This window comes from Struthio camelus, chromosome 1 (assembly GCF_040807025.1).
Source record: "Struthio camelus isolate bStrCam1 chromosome 1, bStrCam1.hap1, whole genome shotgun sequence".
NCBI lineage: Eukaryota > Metazoa > Chordata > Aves > Struthioniformes > Struthionidae > Struthio > Struthio camelus.
Genome location: NC_090942.1, coordinates 119,530,056 through 119,547,167, shown reverse-complemented (window position 1 = coordinate 119,547,167; position 17,112 = coordinate 119,530,056). Strand labels below are relative to the sequence as shown.

At 46.4% G+C, this 17,112-nt stretch overlaps 1 protein-coding gene across 4 annotated transcripts in view; it reads left to right on the top strand.

Moving 5' to 3' along the window:
- The first annotated feature begins 11,105 nt into the window (after positions 1-11,105).
- The window catches only part of TIAM1 (TIAM Rac1 associated GEF 1), a 199,652-nt gene continuing 193,645 nt past the window's right edge, over positions 11,106-17,112 (top strand). For 3 of the 4 annotated variants that reach the window (XM_068912041.1, XM_068912082.1, XM_068911991.1), the window contains exon 1: positions 11,107-11,401. The gene's annotated coding sequence lies outside the window, so the exon portion shown is untranslated. Of the gene's footprint in view, positions 11,402-17,112 lie in introns of all 4 variants that reach the window. The other variant, XM_068912090.1, reaches the window with a different exon arrangement.

Below are 17,112 nucleotides of genomic sequence, written 5' to 3'. Positions count from 1 at the left end.
TGAGGGACAGTAGTAACAACCTTTGCTCACCACAGATTGAACGTGCTGCTCGGCATGGGAAAGTGTAACGCAGCCTCAGCGGTGGAGTGCCGTACAGCACTACAGAGCAAAACCTTAGCTATGAATATTCATTCCAGCCTCCGTTGGTGCCCCTCTGGCGAGTAACCAGGCCAGCCAGCCAGCTTCCAGAAAGTAATTCTCCTTCTTCTTTATAGCGTGGCCTGGCTGCCAGCGAGCGCCAGCCGTGGCGTTAGGATCTGGCCATGCACCAGAAGCTCTCCAGGTAGGAACATGCTGTCCTGCAGAGGGACAGTGATCAACAGCAGGCCATTAACTTCAGCACGTGGAAGGCCACTTCCACAGCACTAGCTCTGGATGTGCAATTTTTACTGTCTCCGGCCCCTCTCTCATTTCAGAAATTACTCTCTGGCAGCCCTGCCTTCTGGCAGCGCCAGACACCCACTGACCTGGGTTACAGCAGTTCAGAGCCAGCAATACCTCGAAATGCCCGTCACCAGTGTGCAAAGCCATCTGCTGTCTAGTTTCCCCCACAGCCGTTGGCTTTCCTTGACATCCTGAGCCTCATGAGGGTATTCTGGAGAAACAGCAGTCTGTGTTATTGGCTCACAGATGGGACCCCTCAACTTCATCCTGCCTTCTGCAAGAGGAACAATCACCACCACCGTAGCGGGTACCTTCCGTTACACTGCGGCAGCACTGACCGTAGGAAATCCGTGCGCAGCAAAGTCAGCTGCACCAGCTGGCATGTCGACTTCGGGACCCTCAGCTACTGCCCTGCTTATCTAGAGAGTTTTCTCCTTGCCTTTGCCCCGGCAGCCTCTGCACACTGTAGCCCTCCTCCTCCGGCCCTGAGCCCGCTGCACGGGCAGCCCGTGCCGGAACAGCTCGCCCCGTGGCACTCAGGAAAAACTCGCGGAAGGGGGATTCTAGTTTCTCTAGTACAAACCGCTGTAACGTTAGCTTTCTCCTTGCCTCCTGCCCAGCACCCTCTGTTCAGAGCTCCTAATCGACCTGTTTTATAAGGGGTAGCTGAACTTCGTACGTGCAATATTATGTGGTTATGTAACTTGTCATCACAGAAACAGTCAGTTTTGCTCTATGCTCCAAACTCACTTTAACAAATTGCCCTCCTGACACTCAGCTCAACTGCAAAGCTCAACTTTATGCACTGTAAAAGAGCAGGACAATTTATTACATCAGAATCAGGAAGAAAGATCAGAGACAAATTCAGCAACGTATACAAATTTTATGGGGATTACTTCACAAAGACTAATCTCTAAATGATACTTCTTAAAACAGAAGTGAGAAAGGAAAAAGGTACTTAAAACAAGCTAAATACCTCATATGCATGGTTTCTTGCACTTTATCAGTCTTTTTTTTAAGTATTGACTCTGGTAGGACCAACGGGGAAAAAAACAGTTTGAATGAGTATAAACAGTGGTTTTGTGTGTTAGAGTTAGGGTTTGTTCTAGTGAATTCAGGGCACGTTAGCAATGTCAAGCGTGTTAATAGGTGCTAACCACTGGGTGGCAATATTGGTCCAGGTTTCATTTGACGGGCTCACTACCTTTCACAGTACCTTCCGCTCTTCATTTGCTAAAATACTTGAAATTCATAATGGCTAGAACAAGAAGTAAACTAATCAGGCGCGGTGGCTATTTTATACATACACACAACTCCCTCTGCCCACTCACATAAATATTACCATCATCAGTCGTCTTTAGGAAACCTAGAGATGAAACAAGTTTCAGCTGTACCTCACGAACCAGCAGACTAACCACCAACTTTCCTTAAATGGCCACTGATCTTCTACAGTGTTGGATTCAGGTAGTCCCTGCTCAGTTGAACCAATGCTGTGAGAGCTGATGGTGTCAGGCTCTGGTAAATTTTTAGCACTTCAGAGAAAGTGCTTTGAGTACTTATCTGCCAGACGTTCACAACTAGCCACCGTGAGAAACCACACAGCAGCTGAGCCCTGCAAGGTTTTATAAGTCATGTTCTAATTCCTTGATGGAGTATAGGTCAGGCCATTTCATATAACACCTAAAAGGAACATTTTCAGAAGACATTCCTTGCTCCACTAAATGAGACCATTTTGGTGGATTCCTTGTTACCCTCGTCCCAGTATATTTCTTTACCCAACCAACATGCTTAATGGCTAATCCTGTTTTATGCAGATTCTAGCTTCAGATATCTGGCCAAGAGTAGGGGTTTGGTTAGACCTAATTGTCTGTTGCACATGCTCAATAATTTTAGGATATGTGGCTGAAGGGTCTGAGGAAGCAAATGGAAGAAATAATGTAGGCTTATCAGCTCAACAAAAATAAGTTTGCCCTTTTCTAATTAGGTTCATAATTTGGAAACCTTGATGAATTTTTAGCACTGTGACAATATAAGCTGTGAAAGAAATCTCCTTTTTCCTCCCACAGTGTCTGGAAAGGATGGCTGATAGCCTTCTGGAAGAGAGAGAATCTCTCTCGCAATGCTTGAAAACCACCAGTCTGAAAAGAGATCAGAAAGCCTTCGAGTTAGCATAAATGAGCTCTCTCATTTCTGTGGGGACATGGAAAAGGCGTCTTTATATGGCGTCTTATATTGGACTGTAATAAAAACAAGGGGCATAAGGACTTGCTTAGGGAGAAAAAAACGTCCTTTACAGGACACAGAACCAGTCTGTCATGTGCAAATGGTCTGCTGGGGAAAAAAGCATTTAAAAATAGGCAGCACAGAGATACTTTCTGAGTTTTCTATAATTGAATAAGTACAGAATTTAATAATGTAATAATCATGTAATTTCAACATCTTCATTAAAAATGCCAGCATGAGTTTTCTGGCCCTTTAGAAACAGGCACAATCTTGCCAGGACAAAAAAAAAAAAAAAAAAAGCCAGGCAACACAACAGCCCCAAGTAACAGAATCCACCTTGCATGCACAAGATAGGAATATCAATTTAGAGAACACCTGGCTCCTCTAACATATCATTTCCTGATTAGACAGACCACTAAACATGTTTCAGAAATGAAGAAAGCAAAATGCCACCAACACATAATTAAGTGATGACAGAAGGGGATTTAGTAAGGAAGGGATGCAGGGGTCGTGCCAGTACTCGCTTAGCACTGTGGGGGCTGAATTCCACATGAAGCCTCCCAGCTTTTTGCGTCCCCTTCTCCCCTTGCTCAGCCAAACCCTGGAAGGGCAGGGTTTGCCTCTATAAAGAGGCAAATTTCGGACAGGGTAAATTCTCACTTGTCCCATCTGTGCCAAGGAGGACTGGCAGTATTTCAGGGTCAGCCGGATCAAATGCTTCTTGCAGTTTTTGTGTGACTCCAGTGACTCTAAGAGCAATAACTTACCCAGAGGAGAATAAGGTGCGGTGCAGAGGAGAAAAAGAGGCAAAGAAGGAGGTTATGAGATACTACAATAATGGAAGACGTAGAAGATATAAGCTGCTGGAGAGGTAATTTTTCCCTGTGTCTACCACCAGATGATGCTACAGAGCAAACTACAGTAGAATTAAAGGCTAAGTCTATGAGAACGCACATGTTTACAAGTTCAGTAATACCATTTTGAAGATAAAATTTTTTAAAATCCATTCTTATTAATCATACAAGTACTTCTTAGGCATTATTGCTGAAGAGTATCAGCTCCTCACATGAATTAATAAACTGTACTCTCTTCCATGGGGCCCCCCATATGGGCAATTACTTTAGTGCAATAAAGGCAAAACACATTGCCATTACACATCCACAGCCACCAAATCAGTCAGGGATGTAGCACTCGTGCACACCCCAGAATGATGTATATCCCACTCAGTGCACCACTACCTTTGAAGAAATAGCATGGGGGAACTCAAGCAACCATTAATCACCACAATTAACTCACGCAGACAACCCATAGAGACAGAAACCCTAAATTGAGAATAGGGGGACATTTTTTCATAAAACAGACACTCAGAGGCACATACAAAATACTTCCAAAAAATGAACCTGGAGTTAAAGAGCCTACTGGCTAAAAAGACATGCCAGATTTAACAAGATATTAACTTATAAGGCATATTACAAATTTTTTCTTCCTGCTAACACCTTGGTATCCCACAAGCAGCTTTTACGTACCTCTCTTATTACCTCTGCCTTGTGAGCGATTTGCAAATGCTGACTAAATGCTGACGCATTGTTCTTGAGCTGTCCCACTGATTAACATAATTCAGTTAAACCCAGAACAATTGATTTCAATAATCTATTTTTAACATGAAGATTGCTCTTTCTTTTTCAGAGAGTACGAGGAAGAGCTTTTGTGCTTGAAAGCTGCTGTGTTTCTCCGACATTATCAACTGACCTGGTGAAAAAACCCACAACAACCCAATATCAAACCAGACTTCCTCTCCCTACAAACAGCTGCTGATTTACAGGCTTGGGCTGTGCTTTTCTCGATGGCAACGGCAGTTTAAGTGTCTTCTGTCCCCTCTTCACTTTTCTTGTCTCTTCCTAGCTCTGTCCCATCCCTTTTGCTGCAGCAATACCACTGTTTGTGGAGCTGCTTGCTGTACTCTTTACATTATAGCTAAAGCAATGTAACAGCTCTCTGCTATTGGGAGGCTCTCCTTGCCTTTATATTGGTACCAGCACTCGCCTCTCCCTCCAGCCAGCCTGTTCAGGTAGTTAAACCAAGCGAAAGCTGTCGTCTTGCTTTTGGAGAGCCAGGTTTTGGCTGACTCAGCTTGCTGACTGCAGGGTCAGACCATGCAAGGCAAGCGGTGAGGACGGGTGGCTCAAAGGCCGAGGTGAAGGAGCGGGTCCAGCGCTGCCCCTTTGTGCGCTCGTTTGCTATTACGTGGCTCTAGTGTAATCTCAAGCTGCATCCTAAGAGAAGAAGTGAGATGGGTGAGCATGCTCAGAGGTGCCCCAGAAATCTGAGCTCTCAGCTCATGCCTCCTGATGGCGAAGCCACCGTCCGTCTGGTAGCCTGTCTTTCTCGATCTGCCGTCTGTAAGGCTTATCTTTCGCATATAGGCTCTCACCTTGCATCTAGCTTTCAAAGATGTGATTATTTCTATCTTCTTAAAGTGCCTCCTTGACATTTAAGACGGTGTTGGTGTTTTCAATGAAATTGTCACTCATGCACTCAGCATTCCAGTCTCAGTTTTTTGCCCCACACCTCGCTGTTTGTGTGTTCACACGTGGAAGGGTAGAAGATGAAAATCCTGCCACAAAGCGTGCCGGTCCTGCCCTCTCCTCTGCTGACCTTCACGGGCTCATCATGATTCTTTTCACAAAGGCAAAAGCCAGTCATGCAGGGCTGGGACCAAATCCTGCTGGGGTATTGGCAACGTGGTCACAAGGGCAAACGTCCCCTTTGGGATTTAGTTAAGGACAATAAATGCATTTCTGTCTGTGACCTAAATCAAGGCTGAGGCCAGGTTTCCAGAAGCAAAAGGCTAATGCAATAACACAGACTGTGCTGAGGTTTACATGTGCGGGTTAAGCTAATCCAACAAGAAACAAATATTTCATTTTAAATGAAATTTTTCCTCACACAGGCTACCAGTAATGAATTCTTTACCCACAAATTAGCAATGAAATTGAAAGAAATCCTTTAATACTGTAACATGACAACAGGACTGGAATTGGAAGGAATGGCTATTGCCTTCCCCGTACTCATACTTACGACTTTAGCAGTTGTACCCCCAGGAAAGTTCCTGCTTTGCCATTATCCAAAGTACTCTGTGATTGTGCATGTCTCTTAGTGTTTCACCTGGCAGTGAACACAGATAACAGCATTTGTCAAAGAGAAGCAGAGGCTAAGGTGGACCCTAACTCATCAGATGCATCCCCTCTTTTACAGAATCCTAGATGTACTGTTGTTTTAGCCTTGCTGCAGCCTGAAAATTATACAGAGAAATACTGGCTGAAAAAAGAGGGAAGGCAATGTAGTTCTTGAAATATGCAAAGGCCTGAGTAGGCTTTGGGAAGGTACTTTATAAGGAATGACAGATATTTTGCACTTGTGAAAATAGAGACTGTCCCTGCTATAAGGGATACTAAGCAGGGATAGCTATTTTTTGTGTACAAATTTCATGGCCTTGGAACCAATCTGAGTTATTTAAGAGCCAGGAAAAAACCTCTATTATTACATTTTTGTTGCTGTTTTCAAAGAAAAAGAGACAGCAACAATTTCTGGGTTGTAATGAAGTTGTTCTTTTTTTTAAGGTGAAGGCAAAACTGACAGTAGAATGAATAAGAAGGCATGAAGTTCACCAGTACAGGAGAAGTCCTAATTCAAACCAATTTTAATGGCTTGGTTGGGACCTTGGTGGTAAGCAGTTCTTCTGCTAATCATCTGCAGGGAGTAAAATGTCAGCCTACACACATGCAACAACACATCCTTGACAGAGTACTAACAGTGTACAACTACTTTTCAGTAAATAACTTCCATAATATTTTTAATTACTTTCTCAACTTTTGAACTTGAAATATCCTCTGCTAACCCTGTCCCTCTGGTACAAAGCACAGTGCTCAGGAGTAACAGTCTTTTGTGTTGAGAAGAAATATCAAAATATGCATTACAAAGAAAAATGCTTTATTTACAGATAATCAATTTTAAAAATGGACAAGGAATGACTACAGTAGAGACAGAATGTTGCTTTTGAGTTTTCCTAACCTGTAACAATCTCCTGATAAACAAATGTTATTTCAGGTTTCCAATCACCAAGTTATCATCCTTACAATAAATTATGCTGTTGTTTGTGAATTGCCAAGTTTTTTTCCTGAGTGAACATTCTCCTGGATGCCCCATATACCAGTTATGTTGAAAACAACGGTGGTTTTTGCAACTCAGTCATTCATAAACGCAAACAGAATCTTTTTAGGATTATAGTCAGTTTACTTCTGGTAAATTGCTTGAAAACAGGGTTTGCTGGTGTTGGGCAATAGTGTTAGTAAGGGGACTTTTCTGTGCAGATTCCCATTCTGTTTTCTTTTTAATTTTTTCAGAGGAAACTGAACTTTTTATGCACACAATCACCGTGCGCCAAAAATAACAACTCTTAAATTAGCACTGAGTAGGTGGAGGGGTACAACTAGCGCACATGCTTGCCATAACGGTCTGAATATATAAATAAAGAGATGGGACTTGACATGCAGAATAGCTAGAACTGTCAGATAACTAATGGATTTCACCCATTATATATTGAGGCCCTGGTAAAGTAGCTAATGAAGTGGGATCACTTAAAAATATGTCTATATTAGCTAACATAAGACCCAATTTTGCAAGCAGGTCTGCCAAGACTCAACTGTCTGCCCACACACGTTTGACCGAAGGAGCTGCGCTTGGTGCGTGCGTGGGCCGGGCTGGCTGCGGCCGCAGCATCGGGAGGAGGTCGCTTGTACATGCACCGCGTCCAGTAGCACCAGAGGGAGGGAAGGGGGACAGCTCTCCTGTGCTGCAGTTTGATGAGCGTTTAAGCCATCCCTGCAGGGTTTTCACCCTCTGGCCTTTTTTCCCGCCCCGTACTGCTCCCAGAGTTGTGCTGACATAAGCATCTGTAGAGCTGAGTGGGGAATGGGATTAGGAAGCTGATCTGGCTGGAGAACAACTCAGCCCCCCTCCCTCCTAAGATATTTGAAACTTTCTATAGGGCCAAAAATATTCCCTGACCAGGTTTAATGATAAACTTTACCTACAACTCAATTCCTCTAACCCTTTTACCTTGCCCGGATTCTGGGATAGCTGTTGCAAATAGCATCAAAGTTTAAGCAGGAATATGCCAGTGATGCCAGTGCAATGTACTGTAAAGCTAGGAAGCCACAGCACCTCTCTGGTCTATGATGTATCAGATTTTCATACACTACTGGATGTTTCTTGCTACCATGTTGCTTTATAAGCTACTAGAAAATGTCCTGGCCTTTCCTCATCATTAGGTCTTCTTTACCATGCTTCTCCATGTATCCTCCACTGAGAAGGACCTAAGGAGAGAATGAATATTAGATGTGGGAGGAGCCTAAGAGGTTTTATGGTGCTCATCGGGAGCAGTAGGCTGAGAAATGGAGGAGAAGACAGGGAACAAAAGGACCTGTGGGATGATTGTCTGGTCCTAGGTGTTGCCCTGTGTTTGTCTCGTAGCCCGCTCACCTGCGGGGACTTCTCCTTTACACAGGCACATAAACCAAAAGTGGAGCAGCCTGTGCAGTTATATCCCCAGTACTAGCGGGAGACTGACAAACTGGAGTGCGTCCAGTGGAAGGATACGGAGACAGGATCTGGCGCCTGTGACGTACAAGGAGAGGCAGACAGAGTTTAGCCTGAACAAGGGAAGGCTCAGGGAGATCTCATTGCTGTCCTCAACTTTTCAGAAGGGGTTTACAGAGAAGACGGAGCCAGACTCTTCTCAGTGAGGCACAGGGGCAGGACAACAGGCAACAGTTACAGGTTGCAGCAAGGGAATTTCTAACTGTACGTAAGTGGTGGCAGTGGTCAAGCGCTAGCAAAGGCTGCTCAGAAGCTGTGAAATCTCTGTCCTTGCAGATATTCAAACCTTGGCTGCGAAAGACCCTGTGCAACCTGCCTGGACTTTGAAATCAGCCTCGCTTTGAGCGGAAGGTTGGACTAGAGACTCCCAGAAGTCCCTTCCAACTTTACTTTTCTATGATTTATAGTCACATTCATGCTACCTGTGCTCCACGTTATAAGGAAATGTCTCTGTGCCATGTGGCCTTCCTTGGCCCTCGGTGAAACGTTTCAGCTTTCATCTCTGCCTTCCAGACTCACTGTAGTGAAACTCTCTCCAAATTCCTTTGTCTACCGTGTGGGGTGGTATGTGCGTACTCTTGCTGGGAGAATTCAGCATACTGAACTAACTGCAGTCCTTCTGGCTTTTCTTTGCAGAATCACAGGAAAGGGGGTGTGTTGGGCTAGTTGTCCCAGTTTTGCTCTAGGCTCCCTTGCAGCCGCCAGAGAAGTCCTGCGAGAAGCGAGGATGGCTCACCATCAAAGCACTCTGCTGCCCGATAGTGTTGGCCAAACCTAGGAGGAGATACAGCCTTTCACAACCTCCATTTGGGCAAAACAGCTTGAAGTTATGCTACTGACTGCAAGCTATAAAATAAACTGTATTCTTGGGATAGCTTTCACACCGGTTGGGTTCTTACGGTTATTCTGAATTACCACTTGACTGGCTGAATTTTCCTAATCCGGGACTGTAGTGCACTATTAAATTTTAGTAAGACCTCCTGGCTGAATCAGTGGGGAATTTTACCTAAAAATCAATGTCAGGAAAGGACTTGCATTAAATCTTGCTGATTAAGTGCTTTGACTCAAATGCCCACTGTGGTAATATCATTGAAAACCTGCCATTAATCAATGGCTTAATGAAAAAAAAGGATGTTTTATATTTGGATCTGATTAGCAAGCAACATAATGATTAGTGAGTAGGTAGTTGAGATTGTGTGTTTTTTTAAACAGAGAACAAATATTTGATATACAGTATTCCAAAATAACTTTCCTTAGATTGTTTCACATCCAAGTATTAATGGCCATCATTACTTTGTATTTCCTCATTTGATTTTCAGAGATTACAGGGGGTGCTTACACCGTTATGTGTTTAAAGATTGCCTTGCGTAGTTTGGTAGGTTTTGTGAAATACCTTCTGTTAAGACATAGCTCATTTTAGGATGTACTTATCCAGACGTGAGCTGAGTCACAGATGTAAAAAAAAACTTTGGTGGCTGGGGCAAGGCTTGTGAAAACCTACTCCCCAGCTCCCCTAAATCCTGCCAGACAAAGTCTGTCTGTGTGATATACAGCAAAAACACTGGTTAAGTTCCACCAAATCGTGAGTAATAGGTGCAGTGCCAAGCATGAGAAAGAACTGGGTAGAAGAACCAGTGTTACCAACAGGAGTTAGCGCTGATATGACTTGTTATAAACCTTTGGCAGTAAATACAAAGGAAGGAGGGGAACTACTTTAGAGAAGGGGTATTATCAGCCCAGGCCCAAGGGATTACCAGCGGGTTGGGCGTAACATGAGCAGGGACGCAGAAGCAGGTCCCCGACCACCTCAGGAGTTGACTTTCCCAGACGTGGCAGAGCGAGCAGGGAACCGAAAGCCGATGGCACTTGATAAGCCAGGATTATATGGCAAAAGAGGATCAACCCTGGGGAGAGGAGGTTTGGCTTGTAATACGACTCCCAGCCGCATGTGCCAGTCCTGTTATCTCTAAGGAGGCTTGAAGGAGATAGGGTAGGTATTATATTCACCCCAGGATCTGGGGCTTCTGCTGGTAACTCGCATGGGTCAGGACAGCATTGTTTTCTCTCCTGATCCATAATTCATGATTTAGCTTCCCCCCATGCACTTAAGACTGGTGTGGCTGGAGATACGAGGGCAGGGGTGATGGTCTAGCGGCATTAAAACGTTGAAGGCAAGCGCTGAGCGTGGCTCATGGAAGCCAGGCCGGGTTTAGAGCGAGCAGGTATTTCCTTCAGGTCAGGCAGGGACCAGCGGTTGCAGGGCTGTTAGATGGAGGGCATTGGGGTGAGCCTGGAGGCCTACGCGCAGGTCCCACCCGGCGGTGGGGTCTCTCCTCACCCACCCGTGTCCCCCGCCACCGCTGTGGCCCCTGAGGGGGGCCGGGCCGAGGGCGGTGGCGGTTGGGGTGGGGCGCGGCGCGGCGGGGAGGGGTCCGGCCCCCCGCCCACGTGCCGCCGCTGTTTACGGCCACGCCCAGGGGGCGGGGCCCTGCCCGCCCGCAGCCAATCGCGCGGGCCGCCGCAGCAGCGCGCGCCAGCTTCGCCCGGCTCTCCTGCCTCTCCCCCCCTCGGATTGGCCGGGCGTTCCCCTCCCCCCCCCCCGCTCGGCGGGCGGCGGGCGCGCCTCATTGGCCGAGGCGGCCGCGGGGCCGCTTTTGTTGCAGGCTCCCTCAGCGCTAGGAGGCGGTGGCGGGGGGAGCGAGCATGTGGTGGTGACGTTTCCCCCCCCGCCCCCGCTTCCCCGGGCCTTGGGGACCAGCCCCTGCGCCGCGGCCCTTCCCCTCCCCACCTGGGAGCCGCGTGGGCCATTGTCACACAACATTCCAACTCCGAACGCCCCGCTGTTCGCCGCCGGCCGCGGCCATTGGCCCGCCTGGACCGGATTGACCGGCGGGGCAGCCAATGGGCGCCGGTCTCCAAGGTACCCGCTGGCGCCGCCCCTCGCAGCGCTGGCAGTAACAATATGGCAGCGGCGCCTATTGGCGGCGCGCTCTGAGCCGCGGCTCTGGCGCCCGGCGGCGGAGGAGGCAGCAGCGGCGGCAGCAGCGGCAGCAGCAGGTCCCTGGGCGCGCGGCGCTCCGCGGCCCGGCGCGGCCGGCGGCGGCGGCGGCACCAGCAGCAGCAGCAGCAGCGGGAGGTGAGTGGACGGCGGGTACCGCGGTGCCCTCGCCGGCTCCGGCCGCGGCATCCCGCGGCGGGGCGCAGCCGGCCGGGCGTTGTGCGGCGCCGCGGGCACGGCGGGGCGAGCCGGGCCGGGCCGGGCCGGGTGGCCCCCCGGGGAGCCGCTCGGTGCCGCTGCCCGGCGCCCCGCCGCCGCTGCCGGGCCGCTTTTGTTTAGCGGGCGCGGCCGGGGCGGGGGGTGCCGGGGCCGCCCCGAGGCCGCCGCGCCGCGGGAGCATCCTCCTGCTGCCGTGGAGGCGCCCTGCCCAAGCCCGCCCGGTAGGGCACTCGCGCACAGCTGCTCTGCTCCTTGTTCTAAATTACCTTAAGGTATTCATTTATCTTCCCCGCCCCGGCCAAAGATGTTGCCCGGAGAGGTTGTGCAGTCTTCATCCTTGGAGGTTTTCAAGACCCACCAGCACACAGCCCTGAGTAGCCCGGTCTGGTCCCAGAGCTGGCCCTGCTTTGGGCAGGAGGTTGGGCTGGAGCCCTCCCGGGGGCCTTTCCTGCCTGCGTGACTCCGTGGTTGAGCTTTACCGGACAGCGCTTGTGGGAATACGGTCAGTGCGGTTTAGGGAACGTATCACTAATTTGCGTAGAGTAAGCAATGATCATGTGCTTCTGCATACGGGGCTGTGAAATTAAGCCTATGTAGGCTATAGGTTTGAGTAATTGAACACCGGCTGAAATTACTGTTGTTCAGGTTTGCCTGTGCAGCCCTTGCTCAGGTTAGGGACTGCTGGCAGATGCACACAGACCTGGACTTAGATGCAAGTACTTGCATAAATGCACTTTTAAGTAGAGTTGCACAAATGGATGCTGAATTCGTGCGTACAGCTCACTGCTGCTGCATCAGATCCCAAAGCGTAGAGAGAAATTGACTTTACGTTCCTCATCTTCCCTTAAGATTCCAAAAACCTCTCTCTTCCCCTTTCCCCCTCCCCCAACAGTCAGAAAATTCTGAGATAGTGAAAGCTGGCTACAGTTGGAGAATAGGTAGCAGTTATGATTTGTTAATCATTTTTCTATGTATGAATTTATGATTAAAAAAATGTATTGGAATAAATTAGGAGAAGCTGAGATCTGTGGAGTGATTACTTGGGTACCTAATCTGTGATTACAGCATCCTTTCTCCTTCCTGAATTATTAAAATGCATCTTTCAAGTTCAATGACACTTCAGAACTGTGACATAAATTATGGAACAAGGGCAGAAGAGACTTCCTTTGCCTTAGCTGTAAGGGCCTGGTCCGGCAGAGAGCACCTTCCTCTGACCCCTTTGGATGTGGCTGCTGTTAGAGGCTCTCTTACAGGTATTTACTCCGTACTCCTGCCCATGTAAGATCCCGGTCTGCCCTTCCCCTGGCAAATGCCACCTTGTTGAGGCAGAGCATCGTTTATCAGGTTACCTATAACAGTTGCCCTTGCTGCTGCCTAACGAGCCCAGGTGGATGGGGCAGTCCCGCAGGATTTTGAAGACTTGCACGACCTTGGAAAGCGCTTTGGTTCTCTCCCTCTCTCTCTCTCTCTCTTCGTTTGCCTTAATTGTCCTTGTAGACAGCAAGCTCTTTGATTTGAGGGCTGCTTTGTATAGAGGTCCTGGGAAGCGTCTTAAAACCTCATGGTTTTTACTGTGTTGTTCTGTGAATGGCAGTGAAGGCGCTACCCTAGCGCTTCCATATGCTCAAGCTAAAATGTAATGGTGAGGAAGACTTTTTTTTCTTCCCTTCCAGGCCCCTGGAGCGGTGGAGGTGGAAGAGGAACGTGATACACCCACGGGGGCTTGGCACACTTCTGTTTTGACTAGAGGCAGACTACTCCTGCTCCAGCTTAGGCTATGGGAGACACTGTCCCAGAATAACATTTCCCGCCAAAGAAAAGGCCACTTGTTTATTGACTAGCAGAGCAAGTTCACAATGAAAAGTTTTTAAAGGGATTCTCCAACACGAGTTTAATCTATAGCCTTTTTGTTATTGTTGGTCTTGCATTAATGATCAAATTATGCTTTACAGTACATTCAACACCACATTTTAGAATCCTTAAAACATCAGCAGTTATCATCTGTAATGATAACTGACTTTGAGATGTGGTCCTGCAAAATCTTACGTGATGCTGACTGTCACTTGGTTTAAAAGAAACATGATAGGTACACTACTGTTTCAAACTGCCTTTTTGGCTTGTCCAGTTATTCTTGACTGAAATAGAATTATGCGAATCCTACCTAATATCTGTCCAGTGATTCTTCTATTTCTTCTTAGAGGAAGCACTTTTTTTTTTTTTTTTTATCAAATGTGGTTGTGCAGTGTAGCCATTCAGTAGCCAGGAACACTGGATAGAATCTTGTGATGCCTTGTTTGAAAGGACCGCTGTGTGTAATGGGGGGAAAAAGACCTGTTTGATACCAGCTCTCACCATTTCTCAGACTAAGTTCTCATGCTGTAGTGAGGAGCACGGTATAAATAGAAAGGCTAGATTTTAGCCACTGAATTCAAAGTTATGGTTTCCACAGCAACCAGCACTCAGGCAGTCATCTACGTATGTAATATTTCCTCTCTTTTAAAAATCGAGCTTCTTGTGTTTTCCTGTGTCAAACCCTCTTCCATGTACATCTAGTGCTTATTCCTCCTACTCTTGTTTAGAGCATCTCCCTCAGCTTTCGTGTTTCTGATTACTGTTGTCTTCCATTACCAACCTTCCTCTTGCATACAACACCTTCCACTGCTGGTCTAGGAGAAGACCAAGATCCTTACTTGTCCACTGTGTGTGTCTGTCTTTTAAGTCCTTCTCTGGGTGTGAGCATTTACTTCCAGCTGTGCCAGCAGCGTGATAGGTACCACACAACCATAGGAATTCAGGGCAGAGATTGCCTCTTCTTGGCATATCCCTGAAATAAGGAAGGGATAGGAAACACGTGGTTATCTGAAGAGTTGTCTTAGTGGTAGGTCCACGCTCTCTCTTGACTTCTGTCTCCTGCGCAGTCATTTCTCTTGAGGCATAATGAAAACGCAGCCAGAGAACTGTGCCTGTGCTGAGGTCCTCAGGATATGTCCTTCCCATATAAAGATCATGATGCAAATGCTTGTTTTTGAAAATGCTTGTCACGTGAACTTGCAATGTTGCTACTGTTTTCATTTATAGCTAGGAGGTGAACGTATATATACAGTTGTGTCCAAGTTACCGTTTCCAGAGCAACTAGAGCTTTGTATCTCAGAAGGTTGTAAACGTTAACTGAAATGCAGAATGTCACATCAAATTTTCCTTTCTTAAATTCAGTGTTTTTAGTTACTGTTAGAAATGCAGCTATACTTATCTAAGAGTACATTTAAAAGCCTTAAATGACCAAGCAGATCTTCTTCAAACATGCACTTCTGGGTTGAGAGCAAGAATGTGAAATTTCAGCCTTCAAAGTAATTATCCTTAGAATTACAGCATAAGGCACTTAGAGAAGTAAGGGGGGAGGAAAAGAATGGAAGTGCATCTCATCTATATCTGTAACCAGAACAAATGACAAAAGTGCAGTCTGGCAAGAATGAGTAAAAAGCTGATGTAGGCTGAAAGCGAATATCAAATGAAGGATTACAATGGCTGGAGAATCAATCCTGAGACAGAAGGGGGACTTGGGATCCCCTGTACCTGGGAGCAGTTGGGCGGGCGGTGGTACTAGAAGCTGCTCTGATTTTTCTGCCCCTGCTACTCCTTGTGAAACTGCGTCTTTTGTGGTCTTCCACAAATGCTTTTTCTCTGAGTAGTGATGTCCAGGGCCTTACGCATCAAAACAAGCCCCTTTCCCATTATAGCTCAATTTGAGCCAATGCTGTTTTCAAAACAAGTGGTGCATCTGCACTGTAGGTTTTCTGCTTGCTTTGTGAAGAATTTTGTCAAGAGTAGGCATGTCACTCCATTGTAAATTGCTCTGCTGGGGACTTGAGGGTTGGTTTGAGCAGTGATGCCATAAAGCGTTTCGTAGGTTACCGGGGGAAAACTTAGGCAGGAGCTTTAAGTGTTGGCTTGTATATAAAGGTATACAAAGAGGGACTGTCTCAGGGGTCTTACTTTCTATTTTTGTTAGTAACCTTCCAGCTCCTTCTCTTTGTATTTTGTCTACTTACACACACACGCACGCTTCATTGCTGTTGCCACCCGTAATCGTATTGCCAGCAGTCTATGGTTTTTGCTTAATAAAATGGAGGAATGATTCTTCCTCATTAGATGATTTTTTAAATTAAATGTGAACCCAAACTGTAGTGATCTTTGGCATGCTACCCAGATTATAGAAGCAAAAATGATTAAAATAGCAGCTGGTAAGGGCTCAAAGCAAGCTGAAATACCTTGAACATCTTACTGGGTGTCTTTTAGCAAATGTAGGGGGTTTGTTTTCTCTATAGTGGGCCCAGTCTTTGTGATATTGCACAAACCAGGAAAGAGTGTCTGTGTGGGAGCAGGCTGTTTCTCAGTAGCTGTTACCTGTCTCCATGGCAGGCAACATTGCATGTTGGGTGGCAAAGGAGAGGAAGCTAGTAATAGACTGGGGGAAGAGCCAGGAATGTTTGCTGGAATAAGAACCTGGACCTTTCTTTTTTTTTTTTTCATGTGCTCAAACTACCAGTGTGTGCTATCAACTTAATTGACTAAGCCTTTCGAAATAAAGCTACTGATGCTGCGGTTCAACATTGTGCAAATGTGTCTATGTTGACAGTAGGACATCTAGTTTCACTTTTCTCCCATGCACAGTGTAAATACATCTGTCTTGACTTTCTCCATTAGTTTCAGTGGATAAAGCCAACCCTCCCTGAGGAACTAGGCATTTAAGAGCTGGAATAAGATACCTAATCCATTAATGTTAAAACAGACTTGTTTTAAGACTTTCTTCCCTTACAGAAGGGGGTGGTGATTAAGGGGTGGTGGGGAGAGGGTGTATTTCTAAGGGCTGTGTGACTTGGTTTGTCACCACAGCTGTTTAATCTACCTGGGGACCTACTTCCTTAACTTCCCCTGCAATAATTACCACAGAGGGAAGCTGGTTAGAAACTATCTAACAAGGCTGCAGTGTTTTTCCCCATGTGTCTTCTACCAGGGAGGTCTCTTGCAGTTTTTGGCAAGCCCTTGGCCTGGAAAAGCAAGACAAAGGAGGAAAAAGTTAATGTCAAAGTAGAAAAGGAAGAGGTTACGTCTATAAAGTAAGTGGTGGGAAGAGATGGATTGTTGAAAGCAATCACTTTGCATTGTGGTTGAGAAACGTTTTTTCCGGTAGCAGCAAGTCTCTGTATTATTATGATTTCGTAGCCCATGCTGCAATAATATAAATACTTGGAACATATTAGGTCTTTTAACCTTTGGACACAGTAATCTTGTGTAGGAGAGAATTCTGCAAAGCTCCACGTTATTCAGTATGTCTGTGTTCAGTTGTTTTTCCCCTTCATGTGCTCTGTTCCTAACGTTAGTACAGTTTTCCACCTCATGGATTAATAATTTAAACACCTGGACTGATTAAATATATGCATCTGAGCTAGGAACAATCACAATCATCTTTTGATTCAAGAAGTGACTTCTGAAGTTTAAAGCAACTGAAAATAGCATCATCACAGAAACATCAAGCATAACCATGACGTTACAGTAATAGTTTTCAAGTTTCTGGTGGTGTGCGTTTGCCTTCCTATTAGTGACATCTCATTGAACAATCAAGGTTTTAT